The sequence below is a fragment of the Nothoprocta perdicaria genome, unplaced genomic scaffold (assembly GCF_003342845.1).
Source record: "Nothoprocta perdicaria isolate Ctin4 unplaced genomic scaffold, notPer1 scaffold_32, whole genome shotgun sequence".
NCBI classification, from domain to species: Eukaryota; Metazoa; Chordata; class Aves; order Tinamiformes; family Tinamidae; genus Nothoprocta; species Nothoprocta perdicaria.
The window spans coordinates 4,883,658-4,904,289 of record NW_020455555.1 but is presented as its reverse complement, the minus strand read 5'-3'; the positions used below and the strand labels follow the sequence as shown (position 1 = coordinate 4,904,289).

The window sequence follows — 20,632 nt, the reverse complement described above, 5'->3', positions numbered from 1 at the left end:
ACAATCTCATTTCAGAGGGTCCTATGCTAATCTCTGTATCATATGTAATTACAAATTACTTAACATTTGTTGTCCTTATTCATCATCTTCCCTGTCCTGCACTGCTAACACTGAATAAATGTGCTCAAATAATTTCGAAGTATAAATGATGACCCCTTGGCTACATTTTAAACAGTGTCCAAGTGCGAGACAGACARGTAAATACTAATAAGATTGTCAAAAACTATTTTCAAGCAGGACATACATATCTAAATGATTCTGAAAAATGTCATTTGACACCTACCTGGAGTGTTAAGATTCTTCATTTCTAAAAAGACCCACACAACCAGATTTTACACAATTCCTATGATGTATTTTATACATGTCTAAATTGCAGTGGAACATACAAGAATCAATTATACATTACTAATTAATTGGAAAGCCTCAATGGACTACGAGCCAAAAAGCAAGCTAAAAAATGGTGGTGTTATTTCTTCTCAGATGAGGAATTTTAGCAGAACTAATCCACGACAGTGGGGAGTTGTGATAAAAAACCTACACCACACTACGGCCAAAACACATGAGGTATTTCATTTCCATCTTAGGTTATTAAAAAACTAAGCATTTGTACATTTATCAATGATTCCATAATCAAAATCCAAATGGCCACAATCACTTTAAACTGCTTAGTTTGCCTTTATACCAGGTATTAAAGATGAGAAACCCTGTTCCATTAACAGCAGAAAAAAAAAGAAAAGGAAAAACAATAGTCCCTGGGTCCCATAAGGGCCTCCATTTCAGGTAAGAACCGAGTGTTCAGTATATGCTCTTCTTGTCTTTCAGTCCCTCTCTCGTATGTTTTTTACTAGCAGCATCATACAAGTGATACTGGGCATTCAGCCTGGATGCCCAATCTCTTATTCTTACCTCTTTTAGCAAGGGATGCTTGTAATTCAGAAAGGCACAGGAGGAAATGGCTCAAGATCGGATTCTATATGAAAAGTATATACTAAAACAATTCTCAAGCCTGATTATATCTCCACTATTCCACTCTGGCAGCCCCAAGCAGCTTTAGACCTCTTCAAAGTTRTTCTGTGCTTTTAGGTCATTGTAAAGGCTTCAAGGAGAAATAGAATCAGTACCAAACATCATGAATTGAAATTTAACATTTTCTTACTTCCTCTAAACAAACATAACTACTTTGTTCTTCGTTACATCAGTAGGACAAACAACTAGGATTCATTCACTTTTAATTCTCACAAAAAAAGGCAATCATTTTTTCTCTACTTATGAGAAAGTGCTCCAGTTTTGCAAACATTTTCCAAAAAAYGTCTGTCGTATGACATACATGTGGCCGGTGCCTGCTGTACCAGCAACAGTAGAAACCAGCAACAGCAGAAAACCAAAATCCTCACAGGCCACAAAAGGTTTATTAGTCCAATACAGCCTAAGTGTCTCCAGGATCTACACAGGAAAAAAAAAAAGGGCAAAGAAAAGACAGCAAAGAGAGAGGTCCCGGAGCCTACGAGGCTTGGGCACACTCAGGAAAATTACAAGACACACCATGGGGATATCAGTCACAGGTCTCAGACAACCGCAGTCAAGGGTTTAAACAGTACTGGTCCTTGCATGGTCCCTCTGTGCTCATTAGAAACTTTACTCCCACCAAGCGGGTGAGAGCGTTCCTGAGTGATGCAACCTCCCGCCATGCTAGCGGGGCCAGCATCAACACTGCAACACTCGTTTCAGAGATGTTAACACACTCACATGCAAGTGTGACCCAGAAGGGCATCTGCCRTGAGCTCATCCCACAGCAACAGAAACTACGAGCACAGATTACCAGATGCTTCCTTTTCACTCCTTTTTCCTGAGAGAGCAGAGGTAAGACCCACAGTTGGATTTTACCACATTTCTTTGGGCATTTGTGAGGAATAAAAGAAATGCCCAATACCTCATTTCACAAACACCAGCCAGTTTTTGACAGCATCAGTGCAGCTCTAAGCATGGAGAACCTTTAATAATTGGAGCCTGAAAAAATGCTAGGATTTTGCTCATGACTAATAACTTTATGCTGTAATGCTCCAGGACTACACCCCGAGTTAAAATAACTTCAGAAAATTAATTGAAGAATTATCCAAGTGAGAAGTATGTGAAAAGCTTCAGAATGGTATCCTGTAAATCTAAACACACATCAATATTTTCTTCAATCTCCCTCCTGAGTTTGTAGCCTCTAGTGAGGCGAGATGCAAGAACCACTTGAAAAGAGAGAGAAGTAACTGGGAAAATTACAAAGTTGGCTTGTATGGGGAAAAGRCCAGTGGAGAGAATTGACTGAAGCATTCAATACAAGAGAACAAGAGCTTCACTTCAACTGCTAATCAGTTTGTATTCACAGACACTGTGAAAGAAGCTCTGCTCAATAGTTACACGGTCTGATCACTGAGAAAGGTTTCTACTTAAGAGCTTTTGTTTGGTTAGGATAGACTCAATGCATTCAGTGATTTCTGACCTGATGAGCACTACTCAGTCAAAGTTTACAGTCAAAGATCACAATGTGTTTCACAGACACGTTAGACTTTTGTGTTAACAGTGTCTCCAACTCACAAGAAGTAATTCATTGAGGAAAACATTTTTGAATGCATATTGCCTTGAAAAGAAGGCAAACGTAAGAAAACTATCAACTAACAAAAAGAAATGTTCAAAGAAAGATTACTAGTTGAAGGCACCTGCGCTTCAAAAGACAAAAAGGAATATGTTCAAGTGGCAGGAACAGCGCACACTGTCTGCAGAACTGTAACTTATTCATAGCTGCCAGACTCAGTGAAAAATCAAAAGTTGCCCTCATTTCTGACCCCTGGATACTACCAGCAGCTGACCTAGCTATTTACTATCCTGACGCCCAGGATGCTGGGGAAGGAGCTGCATTTATCTAATGAAAAATAATGAAGCTATGGGTGCAGTCTCCTCCTGCATTCAAAAAAGAAAGGGGCATTTCAGTTGCTTTTAAGTACAAACACATGATTAGCAAGTGCAAAATCTGCTCAGTGAAACTTTATATTACGGAGTGTCTAAAATGGGCAGAAAAGCATTTTCCTCAAACCCTGTATAGTTGGTCAGATGCTCATCTGATTTAAACTGCAATAGTCCCACAGACATTGCAAGTAGCAACAACCTTCCCATGTGCTCTTTCCCAACACGCTTGCATGTCTTTGTGGAAGGAACAGGCCATAAACTTGTAGTTTTGCCAGTTGTTTACTATTGAAAGAGTAATGGAGTTTCTTCTCCTTGGAGAGCAGAAATAGCAGTTTTTCTTGATGCTAGGACCAAGAGAGATTCTCCCGTGTAGTCAGACAGAAAGCAAAGGTAAAGGTCCTTTCATACCTGACTATCTCACTGCTGCAAATAATTACCATTGCTATACTGTTGCCAGTCACTTAAAACTCAAGGTTGGCCATCACCTCGACCTACAAGATGTAGCCAACACAAGCATATCCATAATCAATCTGGGACTACTCTGCTTATGTCTCAGTTTGTTCCTTTTGCCTTGTGCTGTTCAAAGGGGAGCTGATCCTTCACACAGGCACAGTTGGTGCTAGAGCAATCAGCCTGCTCTGACAGTAAAGAAAGGCTTGGATACTTCTACAGCCCTCAGCAGGGTCACATCAACAGCTCTTACCACCCGAGAAGGTCGTACCCTGGGAGGCGGCCCCGCACATGGCAGGACAAAGTCATTTGTCTTTACCCTGCCAACTGACTAGAGATACTCCACTGAGGCTCAATCATAAGCTTTCCAGTTTCACTGCAGCATAAGGAGCATTTACAAACATGCAACTGTTAGCTAACAGCCCAAGTGAAACATTGACATTAAGTAGCACTAATGCACTGCTGGAGAAGAGCAGGTCCAGAGGATGGAGCAGCACCTCACAACCCTGAAAATTAAAGTATCATGCTGAAATAAGGCTTAAAATTCTGGTAAGGTTTAAAATTCATAGACAGTAGCGAGGCTGGTACGTGTCACAGACAGCAGTGACACTGAAGTGTTACCTCAGGCAGCGAAGCAGACAGTTGCACTCTATAATGATCTGCAATAATCAGATGATACCAATAACAGTATATGGCACCAGAGCCCAGGAGCAAGCCCTGGGTCTCTCGCCATCTCCATCGCTCCCCAGCCAGACTGAAACCCCATCTGCTCCTCTCCCATGCACAGAACCACATGAAACAAAACGTGTCACGTGTGGGCATGTTTTCTTCATTTTGGAAGCTATCTCACTTAAAAAGTAATTGAAATACTTTCAGTTCTATGAAACAATTCATAGAACTCTCAATGCTGAGAAGTTTTGAAAGACTCATCATCAATTAAAGTAAAATATAAATGCCAAGACTACCTTTTATCTAAAACATCTCAGGCAGTCTGATTCCAGCGTTGAATTTGCCAGCATATCTATAACAGTTCTGCATGTGCAGTGACTGCAGACAAGGCCTGAAAAGTTTGTAGAAACAGGTGAATTTCTATTTAAATACAGAAAACAGAGATAGTTTAAATGAAGAATAACTACTACCATTAGTATGGATATGCTATTTATGTTCTAATATTTCTCCTCTATTATTTCAGTAAGTGCTAAGATGACAGCATAGACTTCTAACAATTTGAAGCGTAGCTTAGACCATCACCAGTCATTTAAATTACAATGGCCTGATTTCAAAAAAATTTGGTTTGTGATACTGTCATCTAAAACTCATTTTTCCCCACTTACTTCAGGAAACAAAATGATTAGCTGCTACAATTCTGTAAGTAAGAAAAACAGAACTGCATAGTAACAAATATTAACTATTGATGTGGAAACTGATAGGGAAAGACTTAACAGTGGGGAAAAAAATGTAACWCAACATGCGAATGATTTTGTTTGAAATAGAGGGATAAATTTGTCTTTGTATTTCACTGCAACATAATGAATGATAAAGAAGCACATTTGTGTCTGCATTTCCCAGCATGGCGAATGCCTGAGCAAGCAGTTGTATAATGCCAATGGTACTAGTAAATTACCGATTTCAGAATTAAGTGTTTTACCATGACATAACGGAGCAGAGCACGCACAAGACATTATTCTCARCTGTATTTAAAATATAGATTTCACTAAAATCCTGTTCACTCTCAGTGATGAGCTTCACTCCCCCCAAAGTTTCTGACAATAAAGTAGCATTTCCTTGCCTCCCCTCAGTGTATAATTATTGCAAAATAGTAGTTTGAGGGCACAGTAGCACTTGTATTGCTTTTCCACTGAGCTGAGAAGGGTCTAGAAGGACCCGTGTTATAGTGCTTGACAGGARGAGCAGGAATCTCTCATTTGACTCCAAGAGGAGCTGAAAGATGACAGTTGTTGTGGTGAAGGTAAGTGAACATAAGCATTTATGTGGCATAATGTTCTCTGGAGCAGTTGCTGTAGAAAGCTCCAGTGACAGAAAAATGCAAAGTTGCTTTGGACCTAGCAGTTACGCCTAAGAGTGACATAACAACCTAATTAACGGTACTTAAAATGCAGCCAGCTCGGGGATTTAGAAAGTCAAGTTAAATCTTGCAAGACCTAGAAGGAAGGAATGTACCCAGATTCCCTGAACAACCTTCATTTTTTTTTTCACCTGCTTAATAGGCAGCTCCATCAGGTCTGCTCAGGCCATTCTCCCGCAGCTTGATTCTCTAGCAGAAGACCAGATTTTCCTCCCCTCCACACGAAAGTCAGTGCAGTCTCTGTGACTGCAAGAGTTGCTTCCTCCACTCATTTGTCTGCAGACAGATGGGAGCAGCTATGGGTATTAGAGACTTGATAAACCTAGCAGCATCGCTGTTCTGACCCCACTGCAGCTGGCTTCCACATCATTGGCAATGCTGGAGRTAGACAGTGAGAATATCTGTACTGTTAGACGTATTACCTTTCACTTTTCATAGCTTAATTAGAACCAGTGACTTGCAGACAAAAAAGATGTCTGGGTTTCTCTTTCATTAGGAACCTGCATTTCCTCTGAGCCACGCTGTGTGCAAAACACGCACACACAGTGCAGTTGGAGGGGTAAGCTTAACCCAGCAATCCTTCTGGGAAGTGTGCACCAAACAGCCACCACATCTRCTAGGCTGAAAGCAGTAAAGCAGTCAAGGAGAAGGAGGGGGAGAAAAACAACTCGATAATTAGCAGACCCTCCAGGACCACCAAGCAAGAGAGAAGCAAGTTTCATGAGCTCCTCAAACCCTGCTGTTCTGCAGGACGGGACTTGGGCTGAGGCTTGCAGCACATAAGCACCTGAACGCCCAAGAACAAAGCAGCACAACCTTGCAAAACTGATACACCTGCCTACCACACACTTCCATTTTTCCCAATAACCTGTTAAAAAAACATGCCACTGCTGGAGTTCTACCCTAAGATGCATTTTAATACAGACTTTTTTTTTTTTTTTTTTTTGGCCACATGCTGCTTCTATAGATATTTGTGGTATTAGCAGTGCCTAGAGCAAATAAAGCAGCAATACCGTACACCACTGCGCCAGGGGCCTCCTTGGGACAGTGCAGACCGCACCGAGCTCTTCCCTCGGCCTTGCCAGCACCACAAATGCCGGCCACTGCTCTGCATCAGCATTAGGCTACTGTTACAAACAGCAGAACGACRGCAGGCAGGTGTTCACAAATGGATTATGAATCTGAATTAAAACGCTACTACTACTGTGAGTCTACAAAGTTGCAATGGATACGTGTTAAACCTCTCAGCAATTGCTGTAGGCTGCATTAGAGAGCTATAAGGAACATATATTAAAGCTTCAAAGGAGACTGTCAGGATTGACTGATACAATATTGGTAAATAGAAGATTAGTTGTTTTTTAATAAGTATTTACTGAATAGTTTCCATTTTTCTCAACCTCCAACCAAAATACAAAGAAACAAACTACGACAAATAATTGAGAAAAAAATCTCTAATCCATATGCCTGCAAAGAGCTAMACTGTGTGTTATGCAGGAAAACAAACAAGATGAGCATATTGGTCTATGCCCTTCAAACAGAATAATGGTTTTAAAGTAGTAATAGGTTTCTGTAAATGCTCCAATTTTTACAACCAAACTTGGTGTCCACACTCAGAAGTACATGAATATTGCTGATAAGAATTCAGCCATTTTAGGTGAAAAATGGACATTTTAATATTAGATACTAATATTTTCACCCATAGCTGTCTGCAGATTCTGGGTGGGGTTTTTTTGCTATTACTAAACAGACAAACTAATTAAAAATGCCTCTAGCATTCAGTGGAAAGAAACATTTACAGAAAAGAGGTTAATGCAAACACTGTCAAAAAGTATGTAGATATGAAAGGAGCAAAGGAGAGATATCTACTCCTCACAACTAGACTTTAAGCAAAACGTTTCAGAAAGTTTTCAAATCTCCAGAATTTTCTCCACTTTAGAAGCCTTAGTGCAAATAATTTCTCTTATCATCCATCTAATGGAAACAAAGTATTCCCACAGCAAAGTCTGGCAGAATGAGTGGAGCATGAATTGGCATTAGCTTAGATGCGAGTTACCTCTCTGAGATGCAATTCCATTGTTTTTATCTAAATTGCTTCTGATTTGTGCTATTTTAAGGAGAAAGGAAAATAAAAGGAAAAAAAGAAATTGGGAGTGTGTGTGTGTGTGTGTGGTGCGAGTTGGAGGGAAGAGAGATGCACTTTCATTTGATYTTGCACCAGAGAATTCAGTCACAGTTTTATTATTGACTGCTGTGAGTGCTGGATGCAACTCAGAGCCCGGAGAATAGCGTACAGAAGATCTACTAAATTCTACTGCAGCTCCCTAGGAGCAAAGCCCAGATGGTCAGTACGTACTTAAATATTTTTGCTGTCCATCAGCTGACTTGAAAACATTATTAACTGTCCAAGACCAACCATCAAAAATAAAAATTCTCACAAACATCTCTCAGCGTACAAAAGTGGAAGGAAATAGCTGGCRTGCTTCCCTTACCAGCCACTGAGAAAGCAAGCCGTGGGACTGGATCCAGCGAACACCATACACTAGTTTTGCTTCATCGCTCAGCAGGACTGATTTCACGAGCAAAAGCAGCCGAGCTAAGGCTCAGTAACAAGCCCAGGAACCCACTGTGGTGAAAAGACAGAGAAGTAGAGACCTTAGGGTGGGGTGGGTGCCAGRAACAGCCATTATGGTTATTTTCGGAGATTCCTGACCTAACCCTACTCTTTATTTGGCTGGTTAGTATGAAAATACTAAATCTTGATGACAAACATTTTAGTGTGTTTGAGTATCAATTTGTTTTCTAATAAACAGAAGAAAAAAGATGTATTTAAATAATCATAAAACAAACTGAGTGATTCAGCCAAGTATGTTTTCTGAATTCTTAACAATTTGTTACAGCTAATGGTCCTTGCTTTCACCTCACACCATTAATTTTCAAAGCCATCATTAATCTCTATGAAAAGCATTGAGCTTTGATCATTACTGCTTAATTACACGGAAAAATAGACAGATTTAATATTAATTTGCTTTACAACAGGTCAGATGGGTTATTCTTAATTCTTAGCACATTCTACAGCTGCCATTTTAAGTAAGTAACAATTAATAAAATAGTTAAACCAACTTTTTTCTTTCACTAGTGAGATGGAAAATCCTTATTCGAGCTCATCAACTCTCCTATTTCACTACCTAGCCCCTATTATATTTTGTTTACCATATGTGAGCCCCCAAGGTAGAGCAACTGCAAGCTTTACTTTGACATTTCTATGTAAATTGTTTTAAGTTATGCACAGAAATCTCCTAAGACAGGTTGTGTCTTTCAAGGAAATGAGAGAATGTTTTTCTGAAGAGTGGAAGGACAAATTTAAGATCAAAGTCACAGGGGTAAAGGTGGACTTAAGTATTTATGTCAAAGAAGTATAAGACAGAGATCTTCTATCTTGACAAACTCATTTAGAAGTCTCCACTACCTCCTAGCCTTAGACTTCAGCACTCTGTAAGCCCCCAGGGGACAAACTGGGTGTCTGGTTTTGAATCAGAAAAATATTTTATTGACTTTACTCAACTACTACCCAAACCACTAAAGGGCAAACAATTTCTGAACGAAGACAAGAAAAAGGGAGCCTTGGTATATATGGCAAACTGTGGTGCTGCRGCCTGCATTAGTTTCTTTTGTTCCTTCATCAACTTCGAGAGAGAAATGGTGAAGTCTGAGATACTCAAACCCTCTATCCTTAGAGGGTATTATACTTAATAACCCTTAGTCAGGTGGATTTCTGCTGTAACAGTAATGCAAGAACTCCCATTACAGAGACATGGGCTTTAACAAAACACAGTGAGAAGAAAACATTAAATCACAGTCCACCCCTTGAATCAAGATTTGTGTTTCACACTATTGTCATTTTTCAATTTTGTGTTATAATCTGGACCACAGAAACACAGGCTGACAATCATTTCTGGAGACACTCATGCAGGATACAATAAATCTCCATCCCCAGATGCTTGCCTAACAGGCTCCTAAAAAACACTAAGGGAAGAGATTATACAGCTTCCCTGGGCATCTTTTATCCTTTTAACTAAAATTATGGCATTTTACTTATTATCTAACTGAAAGAAACCAAATGTCATCACAACCATAGTGCATTATTTCTTATCGAAACGTTAACAAAGCAATTATTTTCCACTCCAATAACAACGTACATATCAATAAATACAACTCCTRCCCTTTGTCCCCCCACTTGCCAATCCTCTTTAGCAGAAAGAAACTCTATTCCTTCACCCTTCATCCACAGGTCATGTTCTCTAACCTTCTAACCACCTCACAGCTGTCACTGCATTTGAACCATCTTTCAATGTGTCAAGATCGATTTGTCTACTAATTTGTCCTACTAAGAGGAGTCATGCACACAYTGACCAGCAGACTGCTTCTCTGGCCACCTGGATCTTCTAAGAGAGGCCACTGCACAACACTGTCCTCAAAGCCAGGCCATGTTTAGATCTGAGCAACTGAACTATCAATTCATCTAAATACAGAATTACATGTTATTAACTTACTGTAGGTTAGTATTTCTAAAGCAGCGTTTATAAAATGAGAGGATGTGAAAAGCTATTGATGCTTTGCCCTGCATGGGAAGAAGGCAGACTAAGATTAGGAATGATTCTCCCTTCAATGGGAATGTTATTTATTTTTGAGTACTGTGATTTGAGAAGGAATTGCTCTTTCTGTGATTGCCTTCTATTGTCATGTGACATACATTTTCCTCCCTCTGATTACCAAAAAGCACATTCGCTTGTGTTTTCATTTTAACTTCATTAAAAGGAGTATAGAACACAAGACTTTCGGTCCATCTAGCAAACAGACAGCAAACATCATCAAACCAGAAATCAACTGATTTAATTCAGATCAGGAACATAGGAGAGTTGAACAATTTTTATGACACAAAAAGTAATGAAAAGCTGACAACATGAAATGCACTTCTTTTGCCACTACAAATAACCCKGACAAGCTTTTGGGTCACATTCTCTGATCTGGATTGGGTTTTAGAAACAGAATCCCAAATCCTTGTCAATCCAAGGAAATAAAGCAGCTGCCTCATCTTCAACAGAGTCTCCCAACAATYATCAACACTACTGCTTTAGAAATCTTTTGGACAGATTTCTAAGCACCCACCTACACGCACATACTCTCACTGTAAAATTATTAGTGTATTATAATTCAATATGTAAATGTTTACATGGCATCACACTTACTTGGCCTGGGTGGCAGACAGTAAAACCATTTCTTAGGACTTAAGTAGGGCAAAGCAAATGCCTTTAGGGGAAACTCAAAATCATGGTGCATATGTATACATATACATTTATATATATATATGTGTGTGTGTGTGTGTGTGTGTGTGTTGGAAGAGGAAAAATAAGAAAGGAGATTTCCATTTTTTTTCTTTGAAGTTACTCCTTCCATATTAAAACAAAATCACTTGTATTCTGAAGGAGAAAAACGTATTAGTTTCACAGTTCGGACTACTAATGGATTATTATTTTATAATTCTTCTCTTTATGTTCACTGCTGGATCTTCCTTTCTTTTCTGTCACATTCTCTTCCCTCTCTGTTCTCAGCCTGCTCCATAACACTTAACATTTTGCAGGCGTTCAGTTCTATTTTATCATGGCAACTGTGACCCTACACCCCGTTTTTATTGCCCGAGATGCCTTTCTTGTTTATTTCTCTCATCTTTTTTATGCTTTCTTCCTTCTTTCAGTTGAACAAATCTCTCCTTCCTTTTGCTTCTAATAACTTACAGTCAAGGCAGAAAGATTAACTCACCCTAAGATCTATTTAAATCTGGGAGGGGCAGCAGAGTCACCATATAAGCTGGGACTTCCAGTGCTGCTGTCAGGTGCACAATCAGGTCTTTGCACATAATTAAAGATAATATTTTAGCACTGAGAAGACTGGCGCTTGTATTTAAGCACTGACAACACTGGGGACTAAAGTCAACTCACGTGACCCCTTGAAGAAGAAAACTACAAATCCAAATGCAAAACACAAAAAGCCTGCATGGTAACACAGCAGATTTTTTTTTTCCTCCCCACGTCCCCTGTGCTAACTACAAGCATTAATGTCACAGGTAAGTTGTTCAGGCCATCTCAGGGAGCAGAAACAGCTTTATACCRTATTACTCCATTACACAACCTTTTGGTGCGGTAGGTGTGTATGCACTAAGGTCAGTCTGAAGGTATTCAGGAATTTTACATCAAGTCACTACTAGTGTTTGTGTGCCACAGCCTAGAAGGATTCGTCTGTTTAGCTTCCACAATTTACCACTGCTCTCAGGAAGCCATTTGCCAGTTCTTGGAGCTCTGACATTTCTATGGCAGAACGTTTGTCTCAAATGGTTCTAAAACCACCAGTTCTTTCTACCAGTTAAAATCACTCACTTCCAATAACTATGGTCTGACTAGTCACACAGTGACAAGCGCCYGAGACTGTGAGCACAATTCCGAAGACAAAGAGGAGTCAGACAGAGAGTGATGACCCAGTTTTAAACTCACCTCTGTTACAAAAGCCTTGATGACACTTATAGCTATGGATTGCGGTGCCATAGGCTTATTTCCATGGGCTGAATCACTGCTACCCATTAGCTCCATCAACCGGCTGTTCCTCTGTTAGCTCCCGTTTCCAGCTAGCAGGAGGGGGACAACCACTGCTTCCAGACACTGGCACAGTGAGGGGCACAGCTGCCGAACCAGAGTTTATGACTGTCAGCCTCCTGGGGAGGGGGAGACATATGACAACCTAAGACCCAAATAACGTATTTTTCTGCATTAATGATGTGCTCTTTTCAGACATTATACACTCACTTAGAAAATCAGAGCAGACTTGAACATTGCCATATTGCCATTGGTTTATTTGTTTCTGTTCCACGTTTATTTTAGTCCTGCACTTGTTTCATGCTGCTACTACGAACACACTTCAGTTACCCTTCTCTTAACACAGCTTTGCCAACAAGGGCAGAGCTAACTTTCTCCATTAGGTCAGCAAGGCATGGCTGTGTCCAGTGCTCTCCTTCACTGATCTCCAATTATTCAGAGATCCTAGTGTGATTCTCCTTTATTCTATGCTTCAGCAATTATAGTAAACAATTCTGCTTGCTCAGCAGAAGATGCCTGCAAAGGACTACCAAACATTTTTCTCTCCAGAGGAGGAAGAGGGAAGGAAAAAAAAAAAAAAAAAGGCCATATGGGAGACACCAAGAGCTACCCAGTGCTAAAAGAAAGTCCTCAGACGGAAAAATAACACCTACATTGGTGGAAGCAGCAAAGAGGAGTAAATAAATATACACAAACACACACTGTTGTCCAGCCCTCCTCAAGCTTCTCTCCTGAAAACCACAGGGAGGGGGAATGGAGGAGGAACGGAGCGGGAAGCGAGCGGGAACGAGTGATGCACACATTCACACTTGAATGCACTTGATGCATTCAGGTGATGCACAAGAGCAAGGCCAAAGAGTTGGACATGTTAAGACTTTTTGCAGACTACAAAACCAGCACGTGGTAGAAGCACAGAGGTAGAAATAAGCCTTTTTTCCCCAGTACAGCTGTACTTTTTACTACCCTAGACATCTTCAAGAGGATTTGTAATTCTGGATCCCTTCTGGATAACAGATAATACAGCACAAAGTAAGAGCACACAATGAATACATTTCAGAAAGTAGTTCTCAGCAATATTAGACTTTTTGTCACTATGCTCTACTGTGACCTGAATAACAGAAGGACCTATATATCTATATGTCTTACACCTATGATCCTCCAGCGAGCCTGTGACCAACCTGCAGAGACTCAGGCATGTGCTCTTGCTCTTCTCACCACACACGCCACGGCACCCTTGCCAAAGCGCCCGTACTGAACCACTCCCAGCAGAGCCTCAGGTAAGCACATTAACCAACCTTGTCATTTCCTTCCCATATTGATTCTCCTCATCTGGCACAGTCTGCAAAACTTTTTCAGGGCAAACTGAATGCTCTCCACTATAAAGATGCTGTGAAGTAATAGAATTCTTTAACTCAACAAAAAAAACTGTATCAAAAATGAAAGAAAAAAAGAAAATATAGAGCTGACAGCAAAGGTTTTTGACATTTTGGAGAGAATTCTTTTTCATAGTGCTGGACACAAAACAGATCAAAAGTATATGTTCAATTTTGATCCAAACAACATAAAATCCCCTATACTAAATCATTTCCCCATGAAAAGATTTCAATATATACGAAACTGTCAAAAAATCTCCATTATACACATAAAGGGTACTATGTTATGTACTAAAAAAAAGTAATATAACAACCTACAGAGAAATGTGAAAGATAAATGGACAACTATCACAGAGGCTGGGCAATTCCTAAATGGCAAAGGGTCAGAAAAAAAAATCTTCAGGTTACATTGTGAAGCATTTCTATTATCTTTTTGACTGAGTAGCGTACAGGGAGCACTATCAATGAATGTCCGTGTATGTTTTATAGTTGGCTTACTTCAGCCTATTTCAATTTTCAGGGACTTGCTGGAGAAAACAAAACAAAAAGGCAGACTTACCAGCCAGAAATGAAAAGATGAGGTAACATTTTAATATATTTTAAAATATTCTAGATTACTATATTTTTTTTCTAAGACTGCAATTAAGCCCTCTGAATTCCATRCGCACAGAATTATCCCTTCCTTCATGAAATAATAATGAAGCCCAAAGGAAATGCAAACCATATGCCAAATTTAGTACATGCTGGGATACTAGTTGTGTCTTGAGTTTCTTTATAGAATTACTTTAAATAGTCACATCAGATAACCATAAAACATCCAGATTTCCTTTTAAAGAAGTTGAAAGGAAGAATAACTGATGCTAAAGACCAAATTTCCCATTTCTGAACACAAGCAGAAAGCCACAGGGGTCTCTGTTCTTAGGCTAACTCCAGTAGTCTACAGCAGACATGCCTGCACTGACTGCAACGCAGGCATGCTGYGCAAGCACCAACAGAAGATGGCTCCCTGCGTGTGCCAATGTCTTCGTGTCTTTTAAAAAAGAAAGTCTAAATCATCTTTCCTGAAAGACATGCGTCTATTGAAGGGGTTAAGCAAATCTTTGAACTTCTGACTCAAAATATTTTCCAAAGTTAAGCACCTAAAAATTTTCAAGACTTTTGAAGTCCCTTACATAAAATAATCATCACATATGCTCATTGGTTTCCTTGCCACTGATACGACTTAATATTATGAAACACTGAYGTTACCATCTCTGAAAAATATTCAGCATGAGCAGACAAGGAGCCTAATTCCCATTCTGCACCTCCTTGGTCCCAATCTTGATGTCCTTTATTGCTTTGGTTTCCAAGCATGTTTAGCAAACTCGGTARCACAGTGTTAACAAGGAAGTGTGTCTCACGTTAATTTGTTTTTCTTGCCCCTTTATTACTGAAGGGATTGAAGGCAGGAACACCAGACCATCTCCACAGCCTTCATTTCACTCCATGGCATCAAAAACTCTTGAATTTACTTCCCTGTTCATTCTGAGATACTTTTCTCTGTATCCAAGGTATTTTTCTATGTATTCCAACAGGTACAACTATTTAAGACTGCTTAGATTTTGCAGTCGTTAACATTTGCTAAATATCTTCACTTTAAAGTCCACTGACAGCAACAAAAAGGTTAAGAAAACAAATCTTTATGAAAAAAAAACACCCACAGAAGTTAACAGGAAGGGATTTTTTGTARGCTTTTGAACTACTTCAACGTGGTTGGAGGTTTTCTTAGATTTACTGCAGAAATTGAGAGCTGTTCAGTAGAGTACACTTACCTTCTCTGCCACTCTGTAGACTTACAGAATCATTTCCAAATTGCTTATTCTTATCAGTTACAATTCTTCTGTAATCTAAGCTAACATGGCTCCTCAAAGGAGCAATTAAGTGCAGAGCTCATTAGAGCTGAGGAAGACGCAGACTCACGTACACATGTGGTCTCAGTTCAACTCCCGGCTCTGTGACAGAAGCCAAGCACTCTCTCAGACAGCAGCCAAGGCAGACGCCGATAGAAAACCACGGACTCAAAAGCATTCAGTTCTCAGATCCACAACAGACATTATGGCCTTGAGTTCATTTTTCCACACCTCAATCTGTGAAATGGGATGAGCTCTTCCTTCCTTATTGTTATGTTGTATAGGTTGAAAAACATTATGTAGACAAATGACAAGCTAAAAAAAATTTCTGGGTGACATTATATTCTGCAAGACTTCTTTTTATCTCAGTGCATATGAACACAGCAGTGTCAAGTCAACAGAGCTCTGAATGACCTGGCTTGGACAATATAACTGTATTAACATGGCATGTAAAGCTACAACACCTTGAGCTTATGGTGYGTCTTGCCACACAGAGAGAACCTTCGATGCTCTAAGTCTGACACCCACCATGTTTAAAACAAATGATGGCCCTTGTCACGCGTAGTGCAGTAACGTGCCTTTGATTGCTACAACACTGAAAGGAAAGGAAGTTTTGGCTTACTGTGTGCAAAAAAAAGGTTGAACTTGCAATTCCAAGCACTCACGGAGACACAACTGTATCCAGAGTGTTGTCAAAAAGTGCACAGCGGGATCAGGCTAGAACATATTAAAAAATTTAGTGGTTGCAGGCAGGTTTTAAAGTGAACGTGCAGACTAACAATTCCCCTGTTGCTCCTCTCTGCCTGGAAAGTCAGCATAACAATACACATGGGAGAACGTTACCTTTTCTCTAGAAAGGAAAATCATCTTTTTTGCTTTTAATYCAATGAAATATCCACTTAAAAATAGAGTCTCATGAGAGAGCAGTAAACAGCAGTCTACATCATAATGGAGAAACAAAAAACAAAAATCACACTAAAAGCATTCTATTCTTGAATTAACAAAAGCACACAAAGCACTTCTGCAGCTATTCTGTCCTTAAGTTCATGACTATCCCTCACAGATCTCAGAAGATGTATCTAAGTTCAGTGAAACATACAATATAACTCCTGTTTAAGGCTTTTGTTACTGATTCCATGGTCAAGTGTTAGYTTTTTCTCAAATATCTTACACTTCTCTCATTCATTTCTGATAAATCAGGAATAATAATAAATATCCTAAAAGGCTAAATATTTGCACCCATATACTGCAATTAGAGACTTTTTCTTAAAGGGGAAGGAGACTTTTATAGGGTTGTTCATTTGTTGACTATATTTCTAGTATTATGAACTGAATTTTTGGCACTGATAGTGCACATTCTCTCTTTGCTTCTCTAGTAGAAATCTTTATACAGAAGGAAGAAAAACTATTCTATTTCTCAATAAAAAGAGATGACCAACTTACATGCTAATTCCTTTTCATTTCTCATTATACTAACACTGATGTGCAGCATGCTCAAAAACAATCTAAACTCCATGGAAGTTAGCCATGCACTGACAGATGTGTAAAGAGAGATCGAAATAGCTGCTTTCCCTCTGCACAATGAGGACGGGATCACATGCTTCTTTGATAGCTACACAGCTGAAGCACACTTTCATCTCAGAAGAAAGTATTCAGTAGGCAACTGAACTAGCAACAACAATTCTAGCTACTTAACACTGCACAGAGAAGAATAAACCAAATACAAGCAGAAAAAAATGCAAGCAGTAAACAAATCAATGTTAATAAATCACATGAACAAAGATATGCAAACGAAATGATAAAGTCACTACTCTTACATTACCTTTATGTTAGGTATGTGTACTGACTGTTACATATACACAATAATTATATTCTGAAGTTTTATATTTTCATTAATTGCTGAAGGGATGAAAAGGACATGAGAACGAGAATTTTTTAGTTTACATCAATATAAAATAAGCATGCAGGAAAGAAAAACCTACCTTGTGGCTGTGCTTTCAGATACCCATACTTGTTTTTGTGTTGCATAATTTTTTTTTTTCAGACAAGGACTTTAAATAAATCTGCAGTAAAATATCATGTTTCATAAAAAAGGTTCTCATTTTCAGTAGTTACATGGAAACAAAGGGAGAGTACAGAAGTGAGAAAGTGTAGYTTGTGATCAGTCCGAGACTGCAGGTGCTTAATGGATAGGAAAAAAATATTTGTAACGGAGGACAAATTTATCCAACTTTCTAATCTTTCAACTTCATGAGGATCAGCAATGCAGTCAAACAACATCCCTTTTGACAAAAATGGAAACCTTTCTTGCTTTGCAGGGGATATGAACTTAGGCTGGGGCCATATAGTGATCCAAACCCAAGCTTCAAATGAAATTTGACAAAAGGGATTGCCCTCAGAAGAGGGGTTGCAAAAATGTCATAAAACTCCTTAAGCAAGATGCTCCGTATATGTAGAAARAAAATACCAACATTAATCAGCATGGATACGTTAAAAATACAAAAGAACTGATAAAGTTATACTGGGCTCAAGGTCTCTTCTACTTACAGCATTCCACAACATTTCAATTTTCAAGCAGATTTGTTCCACATGTCTCTGTAGCCCATTTTCTGTGAGCGGGTCCTATGGAGTTCAAGAAGCCTCATTTCTTTGGGGAAGATTACAAGCTTGGCTGGTAAAGACAGGAACATAAAYGCGATATACTCACAATTCAGAAAGCTCATCTATATTCTGAGTCACTTAAGCTCTAGCTCAGCTTATTCAACGTGCATCACTGGTGAAGTTGGTGAGCTAARAGGAAAGGGGAAAGATGCCACACCACACCATCCCATCCTCTTGCTCATGTTGCAAATGCATCGCCTAAAATTAAGTTYTCTTTTATCATAAAATATGTCACATTTCACACATTTCTACTCTGGAGACTCCATTTTATGATTGTCAAGTCTTAAACTGTCCTAGAGCTGTTGATGATCATAGAACTTTTATTGTTCTGTCTTATTCTTCTGCTCCACTTTTGCATAACAACAAACATAACCAACAGTGTAAAGAACCCAGACAAGAAATGTTGACTTGAGGGAGATTAACATATTGAAAGAAATGTGTCTTTTCAGCATAGYGCTTGTGATAAGTACTATTTAAAATAATGTTAAAATCATGTGATTGTACCTATCAAGTGATTAAAATAGATTTGTTTTCTTCCTCTCAGAGGCAGCCATAAAGTTCAGTATATCCAGCAAGAGAAATTGCCTAAACACATARAAATAGCAGCTGATTAAAGAGTTTTCTGAAAAACCTCCCTTAAATTCAAATGAAACTGCTCAAGTAGTGGGAAAGGGGATGTTCCTGGAAGAGTAAAACACRTTTATTCCCTTTCTGTTTTTTAGCTTATCCTATTTACTGAGATTCTGCATGTGGTGAGTGAATTTTAGACTTATCCTAGGGAGCTGGTGCCCCTTAAAGCTAGAGAGAACACACTTCCAGCTGAGAGCATTAAAGTCTTCCCTGGCAAGCAGCAGGGCATCATTTTCCCCCATGACARTGGGAGTCCTACTCTCTCCCCTTCTTGGAAAATAATAGTGAGACAGCCCCGGAACCATGATGAGCTCTCACCTTTTACTGGCACTATAGGACTCCGCTTCACTCCAGACACTGTTAAGAGCGTGACAGTGTCCAGACAGCTCAGTTGTTCTTTTAGGGTGTTTAACCTGGAAATTACATACATAGTGCAGTGTCTAGAAAGCTAGAGTATCATAAGGTCAAAAAAATATTATGTGGAATAACCAAGAAAGCAGCAACCACCATGTTCTGCACCAGTTTGGCACAACCCTCCTGCAACCATTCCTGTGCTCAGCATCATCCCTCATCTGGCCTTTTCCTGGCTATCTCTTGCCTGGCCATTGCCTCTCTTCCTACACTGGTATCCTGTCCCACATCTTTATCACCAGTTTCAAAAAAAACGTTAAGGGCCTTCCTAGCAAGGAACCTGCCTTCCCTCCTTTCATCGTTTTCTTACATATAGAAACCTTATATTTATTCTCTCGGCTCTCGGGTTTCCTTCCCCTTTGTGCATTCAAAGAGTCTTCATGCTGCCTRAAGTGAGTTCTTAAAATGATCAAAATTACGGTTGCACTTATTAATAAGTCTTTTTGTAAAATTAAAATGTAAACACCATTGAAGGCACCAGTTTCTCCACCAAATAAAATGCCTGTTTATCTTCTTTTTGGGAGAAGGGAGGGAGTGGGAAAGGAAGCGACAGAATAGGATTTCTGAAGAATACTTCTATGCTTTATCTTTGTTTTGGTCAATTTGTTATTTGTTCTAAATTACAATATTTTATTTCCCTTTTTAATATTGTTATGCTATTACAGTAGTCTTTACTCTCATTCGCCTAATCATTCTGAGTCATAATTTATCAAATTGAACACAGGCTTGTTAGAAAAAAAATACTTGAAAATTTGTTTTCATTTCTTTTGAATTTTAGATAATTAAATAAAATCCTGAAATAAAAAGTACTGTTTAGATTTTCTTTTACCTTTTAGGTTCTCCCATGCACCATTTCTGTCAAATAGTGCCAACTGCTTCGATCRTCTCTCCAGCCCTCCTCTGCACTACATTTCTCTTCTGTAGTCTGGAAAACAGCGGTAGTGTTTTTATGTCAAAAGGACTGTTGGGAGTGCAAGGATAGCATGGCCAGGAAGCCCTGGAAGGGAAACACCTGCTCTCCACCTGCCATCTTTCCCACGCACTGCCTCACGTCCCCACGGGGGGCAGCACGGAGCAGGTCCTCRTGGCTTTGCCCCGACAGCAACGCCTGCTCTCTGCGTATTAGTGGCACTCCGTCCCCCACGCACTCACCACAGGTCACTGCCTCCAGGGTGCCGCTGTCGCCCCAGAGATCAAACTCAGGGCGGCAGCTGCCTCTGGAAAATGACCGCCTCCAAGGGGCTACCACACCTGGGGCGTCCTCCACCCCACCCTCCAAAATGGCCGCCACGCCACCGCAAAATGGCTGCCACACCCAGGGCGCCCCTCCCAAAATGGCCGCCACGCCGCCACAAAATGGCTGCCACACCCAGGGCGCCCCTCCCAAAATGGCTACCACGTCGTAGGACCCCTCCACAAAATGGCCGCCTGAGGCACTCCCAGCTGGGCCCTACCCACACCAGGATACCCAAGGGCTTTGGGACAAAGCTTCAAAGCAGCAMGGCCAAGAGACAAGACGGCAGCCCTGACAGGGGT

The 20,632-nt window shown here is 39.9% G+C and overlaps 1 long non-coding RNA gene across 1 annotated transcript in view; it reads right to left on the bottom strand.

Moving 5' to 3' along the window:
- Window positions 1-20,002, bottom strand: part of LOC112950521 — a 34,857-nt gene extending 14,855 nt beyond the window's left edge. The window contains exons 1-3 of the long non-coding RNA XR_003250035.1: window positions 19,926-20,002; window positions 19,004-19,098; window positions 17,942-18,065 (exon numbers count right to left, since the gene is read on the bottom strand). This is a non-coding gene — a long non-coding RNA (uncharacterized LOC112950521). The remainder of the gene's footprint in view (window positions 1-17,941; window positions 18,066-19,003; window positions 19,099-19,925) is intronic.
- Between the last annotated feature and the right edge of the window lie 630 nt (window positions 20,003-20,632).